The sequence below is a fragment of the Strix aluco genome, chromosome 1 (genome assembly GCF_031877795.1).
Source record: "Strix aluco isolate bStrAlu1 chromosome 1, bStrAlu1.hap1, whole genome shotgun sequence".
In the NCBI taxonomy this organism is placed as follows: domain Eukaryota; kingdom Metazoa; phylum Chordata; class Aves; order Strigiformes; family Strigidae; genus Strix; species Strix aluco.
This window is the reverse complement of record NC_133931.1, coordinates 26,831,188-26,855,182: the sequence shown is the minus strand read 5'-3', so window position 1 is coordinate 26,855,182 and position 23,995 is coordinate 26,831,188. Positions and strand designations below refer to the sequence as shown.

The following is a 23,995-nucleotide window of genomic DNA, read 5'->3' as shown; positions in this document are numbered from 1 at the left end:
AGAGTAAAAATGAGAGCTGGGTCTGTGCCCATCTTACACCTCTCAGCCAAGGTACTGAGAGTTTAAATCACTTCAATGCATTTAGGTAACAACCATCCTGACTCTTCAATGGGCTTCTTATGTTGCACAGCGCAAGCAGGTGACATCAGGATTGCACAGGGAACTGCACTATCATTCAACCAAAGATGCTTTTTTTGGTATTTTGGTGCTCCCACACCATCCATGTAACTAAACAAGCACCATCTCAGTAGTGTTCTAGCAAACTCCCAATATACCCATTTAATAATAAGAGACCTTATGGTCTCTTATTCATCCCCTCACAGGGCTGCCACTCAAAAGATACAAGAAGGTGAACATGCCCAGTTCACCTCTTTTTCCATAGTCAAAAAATACCCGGCTTTTATGCTTGTGGCTCAAAACACTGGTTTTCAACCATTTTGGCTGGGCTGAAGACATCGCTCATCATAGTGATGATAAGCCCCACTATTTGACCACCTCTATGACACAAGCCTCCTGACATCAACCCCACACTCGCAAGAGGACTGACATTTTCAACAGTGTCAGATTTACCGTTTGAGCACAGAAGACGCACAACAACCAACATCTGCCTTTTCCCAACTGGCCTTGGTGAGAATAGTGCCAAGGACAAACTTTGGCCAAACCGTCCCGGGTAGCCACAAACCATCTGCAAATGGTGCACATATGGCCTTGAAGTATCTGCTGGAGTTCTATTTTTCTGTTAGGCATAACCAGCTGCGTTACAGCAAGACGAGCTTCCCCAGGCTCTGCCAAGGCATGCTGTCTGGGAAGTGCAGCCCTTGAAGGCACTGTGATACCAAACCATGGGCCAAAAAGCATGCCAAGACACTGCTGAATGGGCTACTGTCAGCATCCCAACCTTAAACATCCACCATTATTTCCTTCACAGCTTCAAACAAGGTTTGAAGTATAGCTGCAGGAATGATCCCATCAGTTATTCATGCATTTTAAAACCACAAAGTTTCTTCTTTTATCTATTCTGTAAGAATTATTGACATTTAATGTCAAGTGACAAATCCAGGCTCTTTAAATTAAAGTGTGTGACACAGCATAAAAAGAACTTTGGTGCTCAAATTCAGCAACCTTTTTTAAAGGTATTCAGGAATAATAACAAGGTATAAAAGACTGCCATTAGTTTTTAATCCGAAATGGAAACTCAATTATAGTGTACTAATGTTTCCATACATTACTTTGGGTTAATTCAGAGAATACTCCCATTTTATGTAAAACACCGAAGCAGTAAACTGTAATCCACCGGGGGGTTTTTCCCCTCTGTTATGCTTCCCAGCTACCCTCTAGACTGAGTTGTATTTCTCACGTAACATTCACATCATAATAACAAGAGCGGAAAACAAAAGTACCATTTGAACTTTCAGCTAGTTGAGGAGATAACAGATACATTTTTACACTGCAAAACTAGCTCTTGGCTTTTTAATGCCACTGTTAAGAGACTGTTTTGACTTGCCTTTTGCAATTTCAATAGCCTATTAATGTTTTGTAACAAAACATCAGCTGTGAAAGATGTTTGCAGTTTTAGCAGTGCCAATAAAACACAAGAAGAAAACACAGGCACGAATTGTTTCCCGACTTAATACGAGCCACATGATGCTTGCATTTGCCCGCATGGCTCGGCATCACCAACTCCCATATCTAGAACCTCGACTCCTCTTTGTTCTTCAAAGGGATGCAGTAATCATCATTCATTTCCACCGCTTTGATGGTTAGATAGCAAATGCCCGAGAAACCCATGGAGACATTAGCACATACAGCCGCAATGTCTAATAAGACAGCTATTTGCATAAAAGATCAGCCACAATTTAGAATGTGTTGTGATAGATGTGGAAAGGGAATAACAGATCTATATTAGCATGTATGAAACCGAGATTGTTTTCACAATTTAATTCCTCAGGGACTGTGGCTCATCACCTTCTTGTAAAGAATCCTGCATTCCCTGAGGAAGCAACTTGCCATGAGCCAGAGTTAAACTAAAATATGGATTAATAAGAGATAATATTTATTATTTATGAACCTTGCTGTAGGAGTGGTTTCCAATGTAACTTTCTGACCAGATTTCTATAAAGGAAAAGCCTGGAACATGTGTAAGTCATGAAACAATTTGAAAGTGCCTTTTCCCCACTTAAAATCGCAGTGGTCATCCTACAATAATTGATCATCTTAACTTTACTGTAAACAAAATCTGCAGTCAAGTCTTTCCCAGCTGTCTCTGGCTGCTCAACTGCCTCCAACATCAGTGAGTGGAGGATCTGGCCTTTCCTCCATTTCCTTGCCAAACCGATGGGATGGGCAGCATGCCGTACTGCATGCACCCCAAGCAGCCTTCAGGTCCCTGGAATTTTAATAACTACATAACCATTTAAAAAACACATAAAGGAGTTTGTCACTGCTCTTTTTACAGGCTACTAAAAATACTTCAAGAGTAATTTCAGATCATTTGAAGGCAACATGAGCCCTCCTCAACTTTCGAGCTTTTACAAAAGATGGTTTTAAGAAAATGAAGTGAGGCCCAATGGAAAGATGTTTTGTTTATTGCCATTTCAGATATACTACAAGGTCAAAAGACATCTTTGTTTTTGTGGTTCCCTTCACTATTTTTTCACCCTCTTTCTCTTCCCCTCTCATAATTCATCTTTGAAGGCTTACACCCTTGGAAGAACACATGACTTTTCATCCTCTTTTATTCAAAAGCAGTGACTGATAATAATTATTACACGCAATAAATTGCCTATTATCACCTCCAACTGTCAACAGCATTTTGTGAGATAAAAAACAGTTCTGAATGTCCATTCAAGTTCTGGCCACAGAAGCGTTTAAATCACAACTCACTACTCTTGATGCATAGACAGCCTGTACCAACCACAAAAAATTTAAAGCAATTACTTTAATAAAATAGAAACATACTGTGAATGACTTTAGAAATACTAATAAAAAACAAGTTCAGGGACTATATAGCACAAAGAATGTACTTTGTGCATTTGTGGTGCAATACAAATGATTAATGATGGTGATAAGGCTTAAAGTGTGAACCAGGGAACACTCAAAGTTCTACATATGTGCATGTGTACAAACTTTCTTAGCTGTGATATTTGATAGTATGTTTGCATTCTTCAACGATAAGCTGCCCAAATATTAAAAGAGTGCATGTTAAAGAAATGATCAATGAAATGACTGGTTTTGTACCTTAAGTATAGCTAGTCAGTTGAGAGAAAAGCAAGTAAAACTTCAGGATAGGAAAGCAAGCACAGAATGTAAAAGTACTGGACCAAGTCTTCATCTGTAATTGAAAATGCAGAGAATATCTGCATATATGCAGAAGCACCTTATCCTTAAGTGCAAATGGGTATCTAATCTAAAAATCCTTTTTTTTTTTTTTTTTGTTGTATGCAATGCAGGTTGGTAATTTGAATGCATAACCCAAATTATTCTTTAACGTGATTCAAAGCTTACTGATATCAGTGAAAGAATTGGTCTTTTACCAGTTAATTCCATAGCTCATAGTTTAATAAATAATAGATATTAAAACCCTTACAAGTTACAAGAGAGCACAAATAGCCTGTTACCCTCCTCTGGTAAAATCCAAGGAGCACATCGGATCCTCTGTGAACATCAAGTTATTGCAAAGAACTGGTAGCACTGTATTTAACATGGGAAGCTGTCTGCATGTAGGTATTTTGGAAACCATTGTTGTTGGTTATTTTAATTGGCTTTTTTTGGTGTACTGCTGAAGTACAGTAACAAAGGTCTGTCTGTACAGCAGTGGAAGAAATGCAGTGGAAGTAACCTGCTGCAAAACTGCAATAATAATGCAGCTGAATATAACCATACTTTAGCCAAGAGAAAGAATTTAAAAACCCTTGCTACTACTACTTAAAGAAACTATACAAACAAAAAAACCTGAAAAAAGATATATTCATGTTCTATTGATAAGTCTTACAGTAGTCTTCACCATTCCTCTGCCAAGTCTCTCTCAAAGGATGAGACTATTATTTCAAAAGAAAGAGTAACTGCCCATGGTGCTTCTTCCAGAATCTAGCTCTACTTTCTTTGGGGATTTATTTAATTTTCTTTTAATAAAAAGAAATTAACATTTCTTTACTTAATTTAACCTTGAAAGCAGCACAGGTGATTTAAGTTCAGTTAAATTTGGGAAAACGAATCAAAAAAACAGGATCCGTAACTCCAGTTGGAACAAATATTACTAAAATAATCTTAACTTTCTACAGAAGGACAACAAGCACTGCACCATATCCCAAGATTAAAACTATCTAGGAATTACAACTTTTGTTCTGACACATATCAGGCTATTCGTAGTTTCATGTAAGCACTAGGAACAAAACACACATTGTTACTTCCAGCAAGTGCCCTTTGCACTCTAGGGAAAGGAGCTGCTCTGTTGTTAGTTATATAGTGCCTACGGAACCCATCAAATTAGCTCTAACTTTATTTGTAGGACACAGGTAATAGTCCATATGAATACTCAGCATATTCTCCTGGATGTTTCGAAATCCTGAGGCAATACATTATGAAACATAAATTTCATCAACAACCCAGATTAGTTCCAACTTATTTCAGGAAGGTGAGACACCCAAGTTATGCAGGAGGCCACCTCCACTTCCTTTGCCGTGATTGAAGAAAGAGATGCAATAGTAAGGAATGCAGATTGCCTCCAGCAATCTTGCTTTCTTGCTACGCTCCTAAACCTCCCCTAAATACCTAAAATTTGGTGGGATTATTTAGGCCCAAGTATTTGCATTTGCTCCTCCAGCAAAAGGTCCACTTACTTTTGCTAGATATAAAATGTTTTTAAACATCTTAAGAGTTGAAAATATTATCAATAAATGTATTAATGACAGCCAGGAAAAAAGTGAACATTTCAAGGATCACAAGACCTGACTAAGATTTTTTAAAAAGACTTCATACTTAGGTAAATTTGGGGTTTTTTAAGAAAAAAGAGGCCATTAAAAATGTCAAAGGTTCCTTCCATTCCCAGTAGAGCACAGTTTGTCACAGCTTCTACAGGAAGAAGAATCAAAATGTACTAGGCCAAAACTCACTTATAAAAACATTACTTACACAGAAGGTATCTGTTTAGCAATTGATGTTATACTTGTTCTAAAATCAGTACAACATTTTGCAGAAGAATATTCCTATTTGTAGCGATTCAATGCACCTTACATTTATTTTTCATTATTAGGATTTGTTATTTGTCTTCAGAACCAAATTCCCTACTCACTTCAGAGCTGAGTAGAGCTATACCATCTGTGAAACATATTCATTTTAATATGAAGACAGATCTTCATCTGAACAAATTTAAAATTCCAAACGTTCAAAGACGAACTTTTTTTTTTTCATTTTTATGAATATATGACGGCATTGGCATGTCAGGAAAATATCCTTAAAGAATTTCATGAAGGAAAAAAGCATGTATGTGGTTCAATTCTGCCTTGCCAGACAGTTCAAAATGTAGTATTTCCCAAAGGAAAAAGTAATCTCTGCTAAAGGGAAAATTACACTATAAATGACACCATATGCAGTATTTCAGAATAACATTCTTCAAAATAACAGAATCTGTTTAAACTCTTTTTTTTGGAGGGGGGACTACAGTAGAAATCAGAGTTAAAAGGGTAGGAAGAGAACAGGCATCTCCTGCCCATGCTGATGCCCAGCACATCCACGCAGGATGGATACAGCCTCCATGGGGGTGACTGCGGGTGCTGTACAGTCACCTCTGCGGTCTGGGTAAGTACGGAGGACACCACCACCATGACAACTTCACAAGACAGAAATGAAGCGCACACTCTCTGCCTCGCAAGTTAAAAGTTCGTTGAGTCAAGAGCAACAACGAGAAACAATTATTTGCTCCATCTCAGTAATTGAAGCGTCAGCAGCGAACATTTTGTGGTTCAGTTAAATCCAGGCAGTTTTATTCCCTCTTTGATCCCCACTACACACTCCTTCAGCACTCATTTCCTTTGATGAAGTAGGGAATAATTTCAATAACAGGTATAAAGCTAGAGGTCATAGACCTTAGATTTCAAAATCAGCTAAGTCTGCCTAAGCACTTCACTTCTAATATGTTATGAATTTACAATTCTTGAATTTATAGAGCACCACGTGGTTTCACTGAGGTTTTACTCCAAAACCTCAGAAACGTTGTTTTGCCCTACTAGGTGTTAAAACAAGGGAAGAGAGACTTCTTTCCCTTCTTTAAATCAGAAAATAGCCCCTCTACTCTCCCCCCTCTTTAGTTTTGGCAATTGACAAGAATTCCATTTTTTCCAGATGTTGCTCCTTTTCTGGGGCTGCCACAAGTCATAGCTTGTTATAAACCTGGGTGCTTTAACTATATACACTTGTTAATTCCTCATTTCTAGATTTTAAGCTTAGGCTCATTTTTGACAGAAATGAAATTCTTATTCTTCCTTAAGTGAGAAGAAATATTTAGGGAGTAATTATACTTCCCTTTAGCATATCCATCCTAAACTACAGTTCACAACTATCCAGAGGATGGGAAGTCTGTTTCACAACATTTTCAATACTGCAAAATGGGATAATGGCCTTCAGTGAGAACAGATCTTTTAACTTTTGAAGGTATTCACACACAAAAAAATTAGAATAAGTAATTCCATACTGATATTTTTTTTTCTTTCTATTGTGTCTTTTTTTCCATTTGCATTATCTTGGACCATTAAAAATACAAAATTTCTAAGTGAATTATTTATAGATTGAAAAAAGCTTCTTTGAAGTAATATATCAAAACAAGACAATGTGAAACTGGTGGAATTTTTCCTTTCCTCTCACCCTGTTTTTAAAAAAATGCTTTTTGAAGTATGTTAGGCTGTTTCAGCTTATTTTTTTCCCCATTAATTCTAATATTGATATCCCATCTATTTTGACTCCATTTTCATTGAAATTTGTCTACCATTCAAGAAGAAAAACAGGTCTCAGCACACAGTTCATTCCTGCTTGACAATCAATCTAGTAACTGAAAACCAGAAGAAGAGAAAACAGCCAGAAATAAGCCACAGAGGCACAAAGCTGAAGGGCAGACAAATGTGCCCTTCTGTTATATATTTCCCTGTAGTATAATACAATGTCCCATCACACATGACTTCAAGTTATAGTAACTGCTAAGACTGGTCACCACATTTATAGCCTAATGATTGCCTCACTTCTTACCTTGAGCAAGCATGCAAAAGTTGAAAGCAGGCTACAAATGACAGCAGCAAATAGCACCCCAGTACACATAGACCTAATCGTAACACTTCAGCAGAACTGAATTATTAGTTTCATTACTAAACCCGGTGTTTGAAAGGACTTAAAAGGTAATCTTTCCATCCAGCATTCAGAATGAATGTGGGTTTTTTTTCTTTCTCCGAAACTACTGCAGCTCAATAAGTATTAAATAGACTGATCTAGGAATCAAGAAAAATAGTTTTATGCCACTTTTGCGGTCTCACATGCTGTATGAGACTTTCAGGAAGCAACTCAGCTTGAAACAAATAAATCTATTCTAGTCACCAAGCAAAAGAAATATTAAGTGTAAACTTTTAATTTGGTGGTTTTGGCATTTATGTTTTCCTCTATTTTTCAATAACTGATTAAAGACAGAATAACCTATTAATCTTCACCATAAAGATCAGAAGATAAAGCTGATATGCATTTCCTTAGCCTTAACACATTACATAGTTTTTTGTATTTTTTTCTTTAAAATTGCCTGAGGTGAAAACCAGTAGATAACTTAGTGTTAATATATCAAATGTAAAGTTCAGCCCTACAGTACCTAATAATGAGCTTAATAATCAGGCTTAGTGAACAGACTCATAGATGTTAGCAGCAGCATTTTCAAAAACAAGTCCTACTCTATTGGTTTTGAAGGATTAGGCCATAATTGGGTGAAGAGTTTAAAACTGCTTAAATAACATAGGCTCAGTAGTTTCCAAAGTAGTTCAAAACAATAGGCCAAGCACACCCTCTGCAGATTGTATCTAAATTGCTCAGGACTTGGCTCTCCTGAAACCTACCTAGAGATCCCATTAAAGGTAATGATTTTTAAGATAAAGAATAAAGTAATAGTGTACATGATACCATCTCTTGAGGAGCTTTATGTTCTATTTGGGCAAAAAGAGAGTATAAGATCTTGGTATCTATCAGAAATCTAAATCTTGAACAAAAATTGAATTAAAGGAATGGATCAAAATCAGGCTAAAACCTTTATATGCGCCAAATGAAAAAAATAAGCTTTGATAGCCATCAGAAAATGTGGTAAACTGTTTACTTGACTCATTTTAAGGCAGAGGAGACAAGCGTGGAGTGCAGCTGGGAAGAAAAGGCAGCAAAAAGAAAAAATGTCAAACAGCAGAAACGTATCAGCTGAAATAGCAGAAAGTCATGTGAACATCTGAATGTCCCAGATGCAACCATTTGTGCAAATGTCTACTTGGGCTCTTTTCACAGCTTTCCCATAAGACCACAGGACGGGAGGAGACTGTGTCCCCATCTATTGCCACTGCTCCTGAACAGTGTGTGTGTGTCACAAGGAAGAAATTTTGCTGCAGAGCTCCTTGTCCAGGAGAATGCCAAAGCAAAGGATGACACCAACTGAGACTAACACATTGACTAAAGTACTCCTTTGAGTGTTTCAAGTCACACAGTACACATGAAATTCTATTTACTGTAAAAAATTAGTGAAATACAGAATTGAACACTTTTTCATGGGTTGCTGGCTTTTGGAGATGGCACATTTTTAAGACCCTGGGTTCTGCCATGTGAAAGGTTGGCCTCTGATGAGAGATTCCTACACCTTAAACTACTTAGGAATAGGATGGGATGGAATCATTATGAGACTCCTAAAAGAGATCATTTAATGAGTAGCTATCAGCTTGTGAGCATTTCCTCAGAAATCCTAGCCTGAGATAAAATGGTAATTTCCTGAGTGCATCTCTCTAAGCACTAGGGGTTGCACATGCCCTCAGCTAGAGTCAAAGGAGAATGTATGCTCCAGCACTGCCATGAAGTTTTATTAGGAGGAGGGGGATGCACTGCCTGAAATCTAGCCTTGTAGTCTGCATACGACAAAAAAAAGCCCTGCTAGAGCATACAGTAAAGTGAGTTCAGGCTGGTTTTCATAAGAACAGATTCAACAGCAACACAAGAAACTGCAGGTTTGTTCTCTTCCTACTACAATTGCTCAGTCCGGCCACTATTGCACCAAAAGCTGTACAAGCCTGTAATAAAGCTTAAGAAGTTTAAGGAGAGCTCGGTCAGCTCTAAAAAGGACTTTAGCTAAGTTGCTTCTGCTTTTAACTTCTAAAATACTCTATTCCATGCACTCAGCTTTACAGCCACCCCAGTTGTTTCCACGTTGATTTTTTTTTAATAAGGTGACTTAATGAAAATGTATACCAGCATAGTAGAGGGAAAACATCTCTCCAGCTCTTCACTATTTCCAGCACTGATAGTGCTTGAGTCTGAAGGCTCAAAAACAGACAAGAGACAAGTTTGGTCAGAGAGCCATTGCCCTGAGGCTTCTTCCTACACACACCATTCCCTCCCCTTGAAGGTCTCCTCAAGGTACAGTACGTACTCTATAGAGTCCTTCTATGGTCAGGATACAGAATTGAACTGAGCCTATGCAACATACATTATTTGTGTGCAATAAATGACAGAATGCAAGTGCTTTGAATTCTTTACTCTGCATATATGGCTATGTTTTAGTATGGTACCCACATTTAGATCATAATTTCCATGGGTCTATATAAACATGCATGAAGATAAACAGACTCTCTTCCCATGTAGAACTGGAAGAATTCATCAGAAGCTTTGCTTTGTAAATCATTTCAGATGTATTTTACTGAAGCCATAAAGGATATTAGCAAGTGCGCTGGGACCTTTTGTTTTAAATTATTACGATCTGTTACTCTAACAGAAGTTACTAATATTATTTAACCCCACTGGTGTACTTAAAATGAAAATAGTTTGAAGGTTTTTTTAAATAGGTTTTGGCTCTATACTAATCATTTTTCCAGAATACCCTCTTCCTGTTTATCCTGTTGGTCTGCTCTTTTGCATACCCAGAAAGATACCAAAATAACCCAGGCTTTCAAATTATCCTATCTTGAAGAATAAAAAAGGAAACAAATCTAAGAAGCCTTTGTTAACCTTTTCACTTATGGATTATGGATTCATTCATAAATTAAATAGCATATGTCAAAAAATTTCAAAAAAAGTCACATCCATCCTTGCTCTGATCATTTTATGATTGCAGAATCAAAAAAACCCCAAATATTAGCTGCTGCAATTCTTTGTGGTTCCATTAAAACCATGCTTAAATTTAATCACACTGAAGCCTAAAGTTGAAAAATCATATTATAGAAAGCTTTCCATGATGCACATATACAACAAAAAGAGACAATGCTTCCCACGCCCTCTGTAATGGGAAGAAATGACAAATTCACACAGATGCGCATAGCCTTGCCTAGGACACTCGACACTGTATCTAGGAGGGGCTCTGCTCTGCAGCAGCAAGGCGGGGCATATAGTAGAGCTTGTTGTGGTCCAGCTTGTTGTGGTAAGGTAGCCACGTGGTCAGAAACATCACGGCAAGCTTGTGCCCACTCTCAAGCCCACCTACCAGAGGTAGTACCATTAACAGAAGGACCTTCATCATACTTTCAAATTTTTCAGGATGGGTTTTTCATACAAACAGAACTAGACGTAAAATTCCAGCACCGGTCTTATTACAGGGATTTAAACCACCTTCCTACCTCTCCCCCCACCTCTTCTAAGCAGCACCAGCTCTTCCTGACACTGCCCTGCACTTGAATCCCCTCTGGCTACAGGAGCTTCTTCACAAACCCAAGTCTTCCTCCAGTCATAGCTTTATAAGATAAAAATCTTCCATTCTGCACACACATTCAGCATTCCTTCTTCCTCAATGCATTTGCAGACAAACTGCATTTTAACAGACTCATGTTACCATGATCTCAGCAATGCTTTATACTTCATCCCTTCATCAATCCAGCAATCACTGAACCATCCATTGTTTGTCACTACTGCTTCTATGTTTACACACAGACAATTGACTAAAACAGCAAAAAGCATCACACCAAGACAAATGCTGGGGAAAGTCGCCACAAGCTCTCATCCATTGACAGTGGCCTCCAGCCTTTACTTCTTAGTGCTGGCAGCTCACCAGCTCCTTATCCATTTTATTGTTACTGTACAGTCCTAATTTTTAATTTAATTTTAGTTGAGTAACAGTAAATCAAGGACCTAATCAAATTTAAATGCTAGCTATACAAATAGTGTACTTTCAGTCTGACAGCCAAGACACAAAACAAAAACAAGGAATACACTCCTTTAGGTTAACTGTTTTCTTTTGACAAGAAGGTAAGTAATACAATACTTGTCTAGCAGTAAAGTAAGCGATGCAATCTTAATTGGAGGCAGCATAATCAGCTCCACACACGAGTGCAACACTAAAACCGCCTACTGGACAATTTCTATGGCATACATACTACATGAAAGAAAGATCTATGGTTTTTAATATGATCTTTTGGGCATGATCACTTTTAAGAGCAGACAAAACCATCAGGTGAGAATCTAAGTAGAGATGGCGATATGGGTAATCCAAGTACTGAAATGTCCTACCTGACTTGGTACATTAACAAGTTGAAAACATATGTAATTTAAAATAAAAAGTTTAAATCACGTTCAACTTGAAACTACAGGGGAGCGTCATAAACAAACTTTGGGTATCTGAGAGGCTTTGAGATGTTGCCGACCCAGGTGTTTAACCACCTCGCTGCCAGGGGTGAGCAGCCTGTAAAAAAGAGCAACAAGAGGAGGTACGTTCTGCCCCCAGGACCCTGGACCCCATTCCCAGCCTATGCACCAGAGCAAGTCACCCAAAAAGAAATGCGAGTTAAGGTGAGGGAAGCAAACTGAGGTGCAGGTATTGCTGGCTCTTCTGTACAGACTGCAATCTGAGGGGTGGGGAGAAGGCGACCAGCTGGCAGCATCTTAAACCACAGCTTCTAAGGCTTCCAAAGCACATCTGTCAGAGCCATTCGTGAATAAATTTGAGCATAAGAGTTTGTAGAATTGAGAACTTCATATGTAAAGATTACAATAAAAACACAATAGATAAAAGCACAAAAAGCTACAAAGGCTGATTGATAATGTAAATGTGAGAGGGAATTATCATGGGTAAACTTAACCTTTTCTTCATTTACACCACACAGCACAGCCGGAGAGAAAACAATTGAAACTTTGAAATCTACTACATTTCCAACCCAATCTGTTTTCCCACTATAAAAACCAGTTCATAACATAAAAGGTTATTTTGTTCCATTATTTATTTTATTTCAATGAAAATACATGAGGATAAATTTGGTTTTCTGGCTAGAGGCAACCAACTACAGGCAATGTAACTCCATCTTTTATTTTGTTGTCTTACTTAATAGAAATAACAGCATTAGTTGCTGACAACAAACTTGTGTACAAAATGGTGTGCTTCACTTCGCCCTCTGGATTTTAACTTCCCAATACCATTCTCAACATTCTCACCGTTCACCTAGTGCTAACCTTTGCTCTTTCCCTCTCTCATACTTCGCCCTTTTTGGTGTAAGCGACTTCTCCATCATAAGATTCTGCTGTCAGAAGTGTCTTTCCCCATTTATTCACTTCACCAGCTCAGTATCTATTCCTGGATTTCTGTTTCACCCTTCCTCTCCTATCTCCCATCCTTCTTTACACCTCCTATTGGGTTTACATTGGCTAATTCATAACACTGTGTCTTTCCAATTCTGCCCTGTTTTTGATGTTAAAACATACTGGATGAAGGACAATGCCAAGAACAATCATGACACATGAATAAACAATATTTTGTTGATGTATGAATTATCCTATTTAACACTGCAAGAAGCCCTGGGACACAATAAACTGTATTGTATAAAGCTCCACTGTATCATTGCAATATGTGGTTAAAGAGGCAAAAGCAAACTTAAAAATCACTTAACACTGATTTTTAGCCTCGCTGTTTAAAAAAAGCAGAAGAAATGTGAAACAAAGGGATTAGCACTGTCCATGTCAAGAATGCCTGGAGTAAGCGTTTACTCAACCCATCGAATTACAGGGGTATCTATGCGCAGCTAGTGATACAAAAGCACTTGGGGTGCCTTGACATTTTCTCATGACCTTCAAACATAATTCTAATGAATAAAAATGTATCAGGAACCATAGGCAGTTGCAGATAATTTGGGGATATTAAAGCCGTATTAATGGAAGTCCTACTTGGAAAAATACATGCAAGTGCTTTTTCTCCTTCTGTAGCAGTACCAGTGACAATATATGTTTGTCATTACATGAAACAGAGTTCCCTCCTAAATGGCATACATACAGCTTTTCTGGAACTATCCTTCCTTCTTATCTTCTTTCCAAATGGAAAAAAAAAAAATCTTACCTGCTTATTCTGTGTGTCAAAAAATACTTCAAGACTAAAACTGATTATTAAAGAGCTGTAACATAAATTGTGTTTCTTCATCTCCCTTACCAATGACACCATGATGTTTATGCTGTGCATAATACTGCAGTGATATATGAGATCATCAGCTTGGTAACTAAAAACAGTTTCACTGTGCCTGTGATTGATAAACTATGGAAGTATTAAAACATTAAAAATGTTAATCTTTGTAATAATCTCCTGAAAAGTTTTATATTAATTTAAACCATCGATCATTTTAATATTTAATCATTGCAGACTTCATTTGAAATGACAATAGCCATTCACTGAAAAGCACTTCATTTTTTATTTTAAAAAATGATCAGTTTGTATGTATTCTATAAATCTCTTCACATTTTTCCTCAATAAAAAGTAAAACTGCAAACAAATGAAAAAATGTACAAGAGCAGAAAAATTTAAAGCAGTTTGTGTCAGAAAACATATATTTTTGCAGTCCTGTTTCCCAAGAGTGACTGTATTACAACAGTAATATCATAAGAGAGTCGCAGGACTGAGACAGACTTCTACTGTAAACGGAAATCATTAGCTTCTTTGTCTACACCTTACAACCATCTATGTTTCGTTCTCTTTATGTATCTAATAACACATAAACATAACAATTTACTTATGAAGTGTTAAGTATTTAATAGATTGACTTGGCTCTCCAAGATGACATTAAACTGGTTTAGGGTTTATTAACGTGTAACCCCATTTTGTAACATTAGCCTGCTTTAGCAACATATAAAGACTTTCCAGAGTACCCTATCCTTGTCTGTAATTCACAGCTTGTCTTGCTAATGAAAAATTTAGATTAATATGGAAATATCCCAAAGAGAAACAAAACCCAGAACTTCCTAATTATGAAAAAAATCTCACAGAAACTCTAAAATTCCAACTGCAATTAACTGTACTTAATCTTGATGGTACTCAGTTTCTTTTGAAAGATTTTTAAAACTATGTAGGAAACAAAAACTAATTCACAGAAACAAATTGCGCAGAAAAATCCAAGGAAAATGTCTTCATTGCACTGCAAAAAAACCCTAGTCTTGTTTTCTACGTAAAGTCTCCTAAAATTGGATGTTTTCTGCAGCTACTGCCATGAAGTACAATGAGCTTAAATCATCCTTTAAGACTAGGCGACAGGATTTGGCTGAAGTATTTGAACAAAGTAAATCCTAGATATACACTGGGCAGTATCACAGGTTAATGTATTAGCTTACATGACTAGTCTTCATTCTGCATTTGTGACCAATGGCGAGTTGGAGGATTTTCCCATACCTGCTATAAAGCTGGCACACAAACTGGCCTCCTTTTCTGAAGAGACTGCAGAGTGTAACAGTAAGAGCTATGAAGTTAGGGAACTGGCAGAAGTGCATATGGAATCTTCCAGTGCATATAAACTTACTCTGTATAGTTCCAAGTTTATGAAAATAAAATAAAAAAAAAAAACAGTAATAAAAGCACTGCCTTTATTCTTGATTTTACAAAGAAAAGTATGTATCTTGTGCATATTACCTTTTGATAAAGTCTGTTTTTAAGTAAAGATGTATGGAAAAATCCTGTTCATTCAACGTGATGCAGTAATTGAATTCAGGAACTCAGCTGCCTGCATCTGAAATGGGAGGGATAGTCCTGTTTTTATGGAACTTAATAGAAACACATATATGTGTTTGTATGTATATCAATATAAGATTTAAAGTTAATTATAAGAGGAGTTTTACCAATGCCAACAGGAATCTCTGTTTTAGTCATCTGAAGTAATCTTTCAAAACCCAGCTATTTGAAGAGCTCCCACATCTATGTTGAAACAACTAGGTATTTTCTATATTGCTTTTGCAGATACAACATACTATCTTAGACAAAGAAGTCAATTGTAGAACATTGTTGTAATCTCTACTTGGTTAAATTAATAAATCAAATCCACAGAACTACAGGATTGTTGATGCTGGAAGGGACCTCTTGAGAGCATTTACCTGGGCTCATCTACCTCTGCTCAAACAGGTTCAGCTATAAGACATAAATTATATAATTGTAATTTATTTTATAAAAAAACCTCTACATATTGAACCAAGAATAACGGCAAAAAGTGAGCAATTGCCTTTTCCTAAAAAAATGTGTCAGCTGTTTGTATTGGTGTGATTAATTTATTTCAAAGTCAACACCACTTCTTTGTTTTCTCTATGCTCACACTTACTGTACTGACCTGAAGTAGGCTGACATCTTCATGGCTTCCATGAAGATAAAAAACATGTCCTAGAAGGGTAAATTGTACTAATTCATGATCAAAGATAATCATGCCAACAAATGCATCTGCCAAATTTTTCCTCAGTGAGCAGATAAGCTATTTTCTAAGCAACAAAGTCTGTCCCTAAGCCCATTTTTTACCAAGAGGTGAAGTGGTTCAGCCAAGGATGACATGCCAAATAGCACTACGTAAGAAATGGTTCACTTTTCCCCATGCCTATAGAGTTTTGTGTATCCCTTAAACATCACTTTCTACAGTTTTCTACTATGGCAGTCACACATCAGTAGCACAAGATGGAAGAAAGTCAACACGTCTTCAGTAACAGGTACCCTTCCATTCTGATTAGCTCTTTAGGAATGAGCCTGGTCCCCAGCAGCAAAGAACTTGAGCCCTGTACGACATGGAATTGAATTACTGTGTGTGAACACGTGTGCTGTACATACAGACCACTTGTACCATTAGCTCTTCTAAAGGGGTTTGCTGGTACTACGCTCTGTCCTCATAATTAGTAGGCTAAGGTAAGGCAGAGTAGTTTGAGAGCTACATGAATATGCTGGCAGAAATCCCTGCCAACACCTCATGTTTAGAAATGTTGCAGCTCCCGTATTTCTGTCCAGGATTTTCTGAGCTAAGCATGACCAGCGCACTCTGCAGAAAACACAAAGGAGTCCAATGTATCCGGAACACATCCCGGCTGCAAGGTAAACACAGACAGCTCAACAAGCCCAGCTTGTATCAGATTTACTGCATACGCACAGCTGGCCGACCACATACAGCCCTGATACACACCGCACATGGAGCGGCTCTAACACGTCCTGGTCTCACTGCGTGTGGGGGGTCAGCCTACACATGCACACACACACATACAGAGCAGCTGTTGTGTCCAGTTCCCAGACACCCGGAAACCCCACACAGACGGGGTTTCACACACGCATACCCAACCACACTGCGATGGTTGGCAGCACACGAAGGCTTGAGCTCCTGAGGGAAAGCCGTGGGGTGTCCTCACACGGAGGCACCACAGGCGTCTGTCAGCTCAGCCAACCTGAGAGCCCCCGGGCCAGGCCTCGAACACAGCCCTCGCCCAAGAGACGCCCTGGTAACGGGTTTATTTCGCTCCAGATCGACCAGTCACAGCCCAGCGAGGGACCCTGCCTAACAGCACCTGTGGGCACAGGGGAAAGAAGCCAGGCAGCCAAGGAGCGCTCGGTACCGCGTAAGGTAGCACCATTAGCCCCGGCCCTGAGAGGAGCCGCCCGCTCCCGCCTCCCGGGCACAGCGTACGCCGCCGTGGGGGGGGGGGAGAGAAGAAAAGACAGGGGGGCTTTTCCCGCCCACACCCAAAATGGCCGCGCCGGCCGCGGCCGCTGACCCCTCCCGGCCCCTCAGCCCCCGTTCCGGGGGCGGCACCCGGGCGCCCGCGGCGCCGCCCGCCCCGATTGGCAGCGCGCTCCGGCCAATAGCGGAGGCGAGCGCTTTCTCCCGGCCAATGGCAGCGGAGGCCCGCGGCGGACAGCGGGCCGGCCGAGCGCGCCGCCAGGGCGGACGCTCCCTGCCCACAGGCCAATGGCGGCGCCGGAGGAGCGGCGGGGCAGCGCGCCCTCGCCGCCCCCGGGGGGGGGGGGCGGTTGCCGTGACAACCGCAGGCCCGGCGGTGCCGCCTGGCCCTGGCGCCCGCGGCCCCTCGCCCACCCCGGGAAGCGGCGCGGTACCTCGGGCCGAGCGGCAGAGCTCCGCCTCCTGCCTCCTCTCTCGGCGGGGCGACTTCCTGTGCTGGCGGGGCTGCCGCCGCCTCCTGCCCGAGCGTCCCCGCCGCCCCGCCTCCCGCTCCCGCCCGCCCTGCCGGGCAGAGGCCTGCGCGAGGCCGGGGCGCCGAGCCCGCCGGCGGGGGGACTGCCCCGGCCCCGCGGCACCTGCGGCGGCGGGAGCGCTGCCCGGCCCCCGCCCTCCCCCTGCGGCGCTCAGCAGCTGCGCCCGCAGGTGGGCCGGGGAAGGTCCTCGGGCAGCGGCGGCCCCGGCCCAAGCGTCCGGCCTCGGCCCCGCAGCGACCGCCTGCCCTTTGGGAGGCCTCGCTCCCGCCTGCCTGCGCCCCTCGGGTGTCTCCCTGGGTTTTCCTGGGGAGATGCTGTGGGGGAGGCTGAAAGTTCAGTCGTAGAGTATTTCAGCATCCTCCCTTCACACCCTCCACTCAGTTTTTACCACTCTTTCGCCTACCTGTATCACAATTGTTGCTCCAGCCATGTAGAATAAAAAGCACCTAGCCACCTTCAGATCATCACCATTGCAAGCCCACTTCACTGAGAACTTCCATGAAAGGTCCTAAAAACATAACACATGGGAAATTATTAATCCTGTCAGGTTATTTTTCACCATTTTGAGTTGTATCTACGTCCTTTGTAACATAATTCATTTACTTTGGTGCAAGAAGTAAGCCACTGGCTCTTGGAACAGCTTACTGATTAATATTGCAAGTGCATGCTTTGCTTCCTGCAAAAATGGCAGTTGATAACCAAGTGTAACACTCCCCTGTAAGGAAAGTACACAAAAAAGAAATATTTGCATTTGTTTACCTCTGCAGTTTAGGAAGTGAAAGCCGTACCCAGCTGAACTTTCCCATCTTTCTAGATGACACGCATACGGAGTGGAGAATGAGCCTACAGAAAAGTTGATTAATGTGAGTTTCCGTCTGGCATGTGTACCAAACCGCAGAGTTTTCTCCAGTCATTTCTGTAGCAAGCTTAATGGATGGCTGAAATGAAACAGCTTTCTTAGAAATACAGCCTGTCCTGATTTCGAGTGATGAGACACAAAGCTTTTTTTGTACCTTTTCTGCCAAGAAGTCTCAAACTAAGGATATTTAGCTGCTTTGAATGTTGCAGCTCACTGGACACAACCTTAGGTTTTCTCCCCAGGGTACGTTGTCCCCTGTGGAACAAGGGGTGTCACACCCTCTATGGGCACCAGCTCTGATTTTTCTAACTTCCGTGTGTTCAGAATTTTCAACAATATTTTATTTCATTCTTACTCCTAATGGTAAGCCAGGAACCCCATACATGCAAAATATTTTAATACTTTATTTTGATTCCTTGATTGTTTTAGTACAATTCAGTTAAACCCCAGTCATGATTATGCTCATGGATATTTGAATATGGTATTATATGCAAAACAGCAATCTCATTCAAATAGCTGTTCCCAACTGATTTTTGACCGCGTAATCACAACCAAAATAAACAAATATGCAGGAATATCAGAATCAGTGTACCCAGCTCTACATGATTTTGTGCTATCTGAAACACTAGAGGAGTTTGTCCTTGTGAGTCCTTGTAGCACAATATCACCTAATTTCACCTAATCACGATATTCATTTCACCACCAAGTTATTCTTCTAAGTAATAAACCTGTGTATGCCCAGCAGCCTCGATACTTAATCCATAAATAAGTCATAAGGAATTATGACTTCATGAAAAGGAGCTCTACAACCACTGAGAAATTTTCACCATTTTTAGTCTCACTGTCTTTAATTTCTTCATTCTTAATCCTCATTTTATGGGAAAAGTTTGTTTCCCATTGTGGGGTTTCATCTGCGGAGAAGGCATGCATACTGGTGGAATGGTCAGAAGGGCAGTTGACATTTAGATGATAGAAAGTACTACTGACAGGCTTGCTGTGTTTTGTAGGATAAGAAGCAGCCTGGGTGGAGTATATGTGTTATAGGATATTTATAATCTGTCTCTTACAGGTATAAATACACAAGGGAAGCAATTACTAAATATGTAACTATAACTGAAATGTCCATCAATCAGAGAGGAATATCTTATTGATCTTGCCATATCCATCAATTTGATGCCATATCCCTTGAGCAGATGAATTAAAAAATCCAAAAGAGTTTTTTAAATTTACACGGTATTTTATCTCACAAAATTATGAAGAAAATGTATCAGCTGTTGTTTTCAGTGACAGTCTTTTCCTGCTTTTCCTTCTATTTTTTGTTTCTTCACAAGATCTTCAACTTACTCCAACAATTTGACAAGAATCTGTCCCTTTTTGTTCTCCTATGCAGTGGGATTCAACTTTATGATCTGTGAAACTTTTTTTAATAGAAGTTAAGCCTACTGAAAATAGGCTTCCTGTTCTTATGTATTTTTTGCAGAGCTCTTAGAAGCAGACCCTGAGCTTTCAGAGTTCAGTAGATGAAGGGTTGGGAAATGATGCTCAACATCTTTGTTCCAAGATGACAACACAGATTAAACTAACATACAGAAAACTAACTCCCCAAAATGCAACAACTTGTCGACTGTCTAATTTGATGTCTCATCATGTATGTCTAACCACCATGTTAAGGTCAAAGATGTGAAAGAATGTTATTAATTATTTTTGTTCTATTCATTTTGCCGTCACTATGAGTAAGAGTTTTGCCCCCGTCTCTCATCCAGAACTGTAGCCTGAATGTTGCCAGTATTAGCCCCAATGGGGCTAATATTCAGGCTATCATTAAATCTTTCAGATAATACTTTACTCCAGAACTTCTAAAAGGTACAGTATTCTCCATCCAACCACAAAGCTAAAACTCTCTTTATGCTCCTGTCACTTCCTAACAATGTCATTTCTGGTGGCTTTGACAGATACAGTCTTGCTCTGCTCATATCCAACCAGAACTGCTGCTGAAAGAAATAATCCCCTTAGTTTATCCTTTTGTCCATGTCATTCCTCACTTTGCATCTCTCCAGTGTCTCCCATCTCTACACTGGCTCTGTATGCACTTTGCCTTCATTTTGAAATCCTTTATTCCTACCCTGTGTTATTCTCCCTTAGCTTTAATGTTGCTTCTCGCCTCTGACTAACCTGTAGGATACTGGCTTACACTGTGCTTTTATTCAGTTTTTTTTAAAACAAACCCTGTTTTGCTTTCCCCATGTAACACTGTTAACTCTCAAATCCATCCAAAAGACAAGTATGGCAGGATAGCTACTGTAACTTGATGCCACTGGTGTGCTGAGCCTACTTCTGTCACGCTTCTCCCATATTTACTATTTCTGTCTGTTCATGTCTTGTCTTACATCTTAGCTGCAATTTCTCTAGCACAGGTACCTTCCTTTTGTTCTTTGCTTGGTTAGTATTTAGCACCACTGTCCCTAAAATCAGACATTCCTAAAACCTCTGCAGCATTGCCCGTAGCAGAGCAGCCCCAGACAACTGTCCTCACCCCTGTTCCCCACGGGGGTAGAAGGGATGCAGAGCCCATCCTCTCTCCTTCCAGCCTTCTAGCTGAAAATCCCAACGCAGTGTCAGTCATGATAGATGGCGCATTTTGTGACACAGACAGCCTGCCATTAGGACAAACTCATTTCACTAAAGAACCATCTGATGGTAATGACTTTCAGTCACAGACTGACCTAGGCTGGCTCAAGTCAGTGTGCTGGAGGTGAAAGGCTCCATATTCCATTACCAGTACTCTGAGCCATCAAGTCTGCTCCACCCCACCCTTACTTAATCTGTATTGATAGACTTGGTAGCATTTTCCTAACTGCTATCATCCATACAGATGTCTGCCGTCATTTTGTTGATACAGTCAATCAATACTACATTAAATGTTACCTTCAGTTCACCCTTAATTGTCTAAAGTAGATGTGGTATTTTCATTATTTATACAACTATGCCATTAAATTATGCATTCCAGATTAAAAGAATAAAAGACTTGTTTACATTATTATTATTGCTCTGGCATCAACTTTTGGATTTCTGTGTAAAGAAATTAATCTCCTATCGGAGGGGGAAATGGGGACTGACAAGCACTAGCTCCTGTTGCCTCTGGGACATAATTATGCTTGCAAATACAAAACCGGAAAAATCATAAGCTTAACACAGTAGACACTCTTGAAAGTTTCATCTCAGCATGAAGCTATGTTTTAATTATTATTTTTGTCTGCATTGTTCAGATCGACAGTGCACCAACTAGAATAAGTGCTTATCCTAGTTAATTCTTCATGAGGCTTATGTCACTGGAAGATGCATTTAATTTATTTCCTTTTTCTTTTCTTAAGACAGCACTGACTAAGTGGTTATCTATAAACATTCAACAAAGGTTTTACTACTTTAGGGCCAGATCCAAACCCTGTTGAGTCAATTGGAAACTTCAAAGGTCTTTGGAAAAGGCCCTATTAAAAGACAGAGGTAAGCTGTGATTTGTTTGGGGACTCTGCAGAATAAAAAAAACCCCTGATTTATAATCTACAATATTAACAGATTTCCTATATGGTAGAGATTGTCTGTTCTTATGAACTGAATTTGTACACTCTAACATCCCCACACATCTCAATAATAATTTTTTATATATAAAATATGTCCATATTTTTTCTAATACAGTCCTTGGAAATATGATTCTATATAATACATATAGTTCTTAACACCTGAAAAACTGTTATCTGTGTTCTGGGAGAAGATTTTCACATTTACTGTTTTAATTAGATAATTACAATGATGCATTTCATATTGGGAAAAATCACATATTTTGAAAATTACTGTGATGCTATTTTGGTTCATTTTTTAAAAAAAGCTAACCTGTTAAGTATCAACATAATAGTTATTATAGCATCAAAGAAAAAGCTTAGCTTCCGAGAATGAATGTGGGTTTTGACATGCCAAAATTAACCAAAGAGATGCTCTGCCTCCAAATATTAGTGTGGTCTTCAGGGAAATGAAAACCCTTGAAAATACAATTTTATAATTATTTTTAATGTAGTTTGGGAGCCAGGTTCTCCATGTTGCAGGATAGTGCCCCAAATTACCAGGTTGATACAGTTCTCAGTTTCCCCCAGAAATCTCCATTTTGTACAAATAATAAAACATTCCATTAAGTCTGGACTTGAACTCACTCCTCTCCCATCTCAGGTGTGTGCCTTAACTGAATTATGCACTGTCCTCCTTTCTACGCTACTATTTCATTAGCTAATACAGAGTTGAACACATCAGTAGCAGAAACAGAGAGCTTTTCCTCATACACCCAGTTACCCAACAACAGAATCCTCAGGGCCCTCTCCTAGCAAGTGTGGAACCTGAAATCTAGTCTTTGTTTTAAATCAAGTCAAAGGAGTGGTTGAAAACAATTCCCACCAGGTGAATACCCTTTCTTCTGGACTGCAAGGTAAACCAGGAATTTCTTCTCCGTGAAGAGTCTTCTCCTTGGAAAACTTCATGTAAGGCATGATCTGAGAAGTGCCATGAGACCAAATGCTATTATGCCAATGAAACTGGCACGATGATGCAGCAACTCTCTGAGAGTCTAGTGTCTAAGGGACAACTAATTGTTGGACTTTATGTGAATATCACCTAAAGCAGCAGTTAGATGCCTAAGTCCCTTCGCATATTCAGCCAAAGGGACTCTGTAAGATCCCAGCCTCATGAACCTCAATCTGGTTAATGCAGCAATGGAAATTTACTAGATGTTCTGATCACCATCTATGAAAAGCTATCTGAGCAATCAAAACCTGGTGACAAAGAACTCCTTAACCTTTATATACTGTTAGAAAGAATATATATATAAAGAGCTGATAGCTGGGAGTTCAAGCTCAACAAACTGAGAATAGAAAGAAGGCATACACTTTTTCTAAGCATTATACTGGATGCTCCATTGTTTTACTGAATAGGTGTTTTTTTCCTCCCAGAAGAGCAGATTTTTTTCCATGAGGATGTCTCCTGGCTTTCAAGAAACTGTAAAACAAACTAGGGGGTGATGATCATCCCTCTCAGCTTTACACTCTATGCTTCTACTCACAGAATCACAGACTCATCTAGGTTGGAAAAGACCTTGAAGATCATCCAGTCCAACCATTAACCTAACACTGACTGTTCCCAACTACACCATATCCCTAAGCGCTATGTCAACCCGACTCTTAAACACCTCCAGGGATGGGGACTCCACCACCTCCCTGGGCAGCCCATTCCAACGCCTAACAACCCGTTCTGTAAAGAAATGCTTCCTAATATCCAGTCTAAACCTTCTCTGGTGCAACTTGAGGCCATTCCCTCTTGTCCTATCGCTTGTTACTTGGTTAAAGAGACTCATCCCCAGCTCTCTGCAACCTCCTTTCAGGTAGCTGTAGAGGGCGACGAGGTCTCCCCTCAGCCTCCTCTTCTCCAGACTAAACACCCCCAGTTCCCTCAGCCGCTCCTCGTACGACATGTGCTCCAGA

The 23,995-nt window shown here is 39.9% G+C and overlaps 1 protein-coding gene across 2 annotated transcripts in view; it reads right to left on the bottom strand.

The window, feature by feature from the left end:
- Window positions 1-17,589, bottom strand: part of TRIQK (triple QxxK/R motif containing) — a 64,832-nt gene extending 47,243 nt beyond the window's left edge. Inside the window, exons 1-2 of one of the 2 annotated variants that reach the window (XM_074816038.1) lie at window positions 17,519-17,575; window positions 15,077-15,173 (exon numbers count right to left, since the gene is read on the bottom strand). The gene's annotated coding sequence lies outside the window, so the exon portion shown is untranslated. Of the gene's footprint in view, window positions 1-15,076; window positions 15,174-17,518 lie in introns of both variants that reach the window. The other variant, XM_074816029.1, reaches the window with a different exon arrangement.
- Window positions 17,590-23,995: the final 6,406 nt, after the last annotated feature.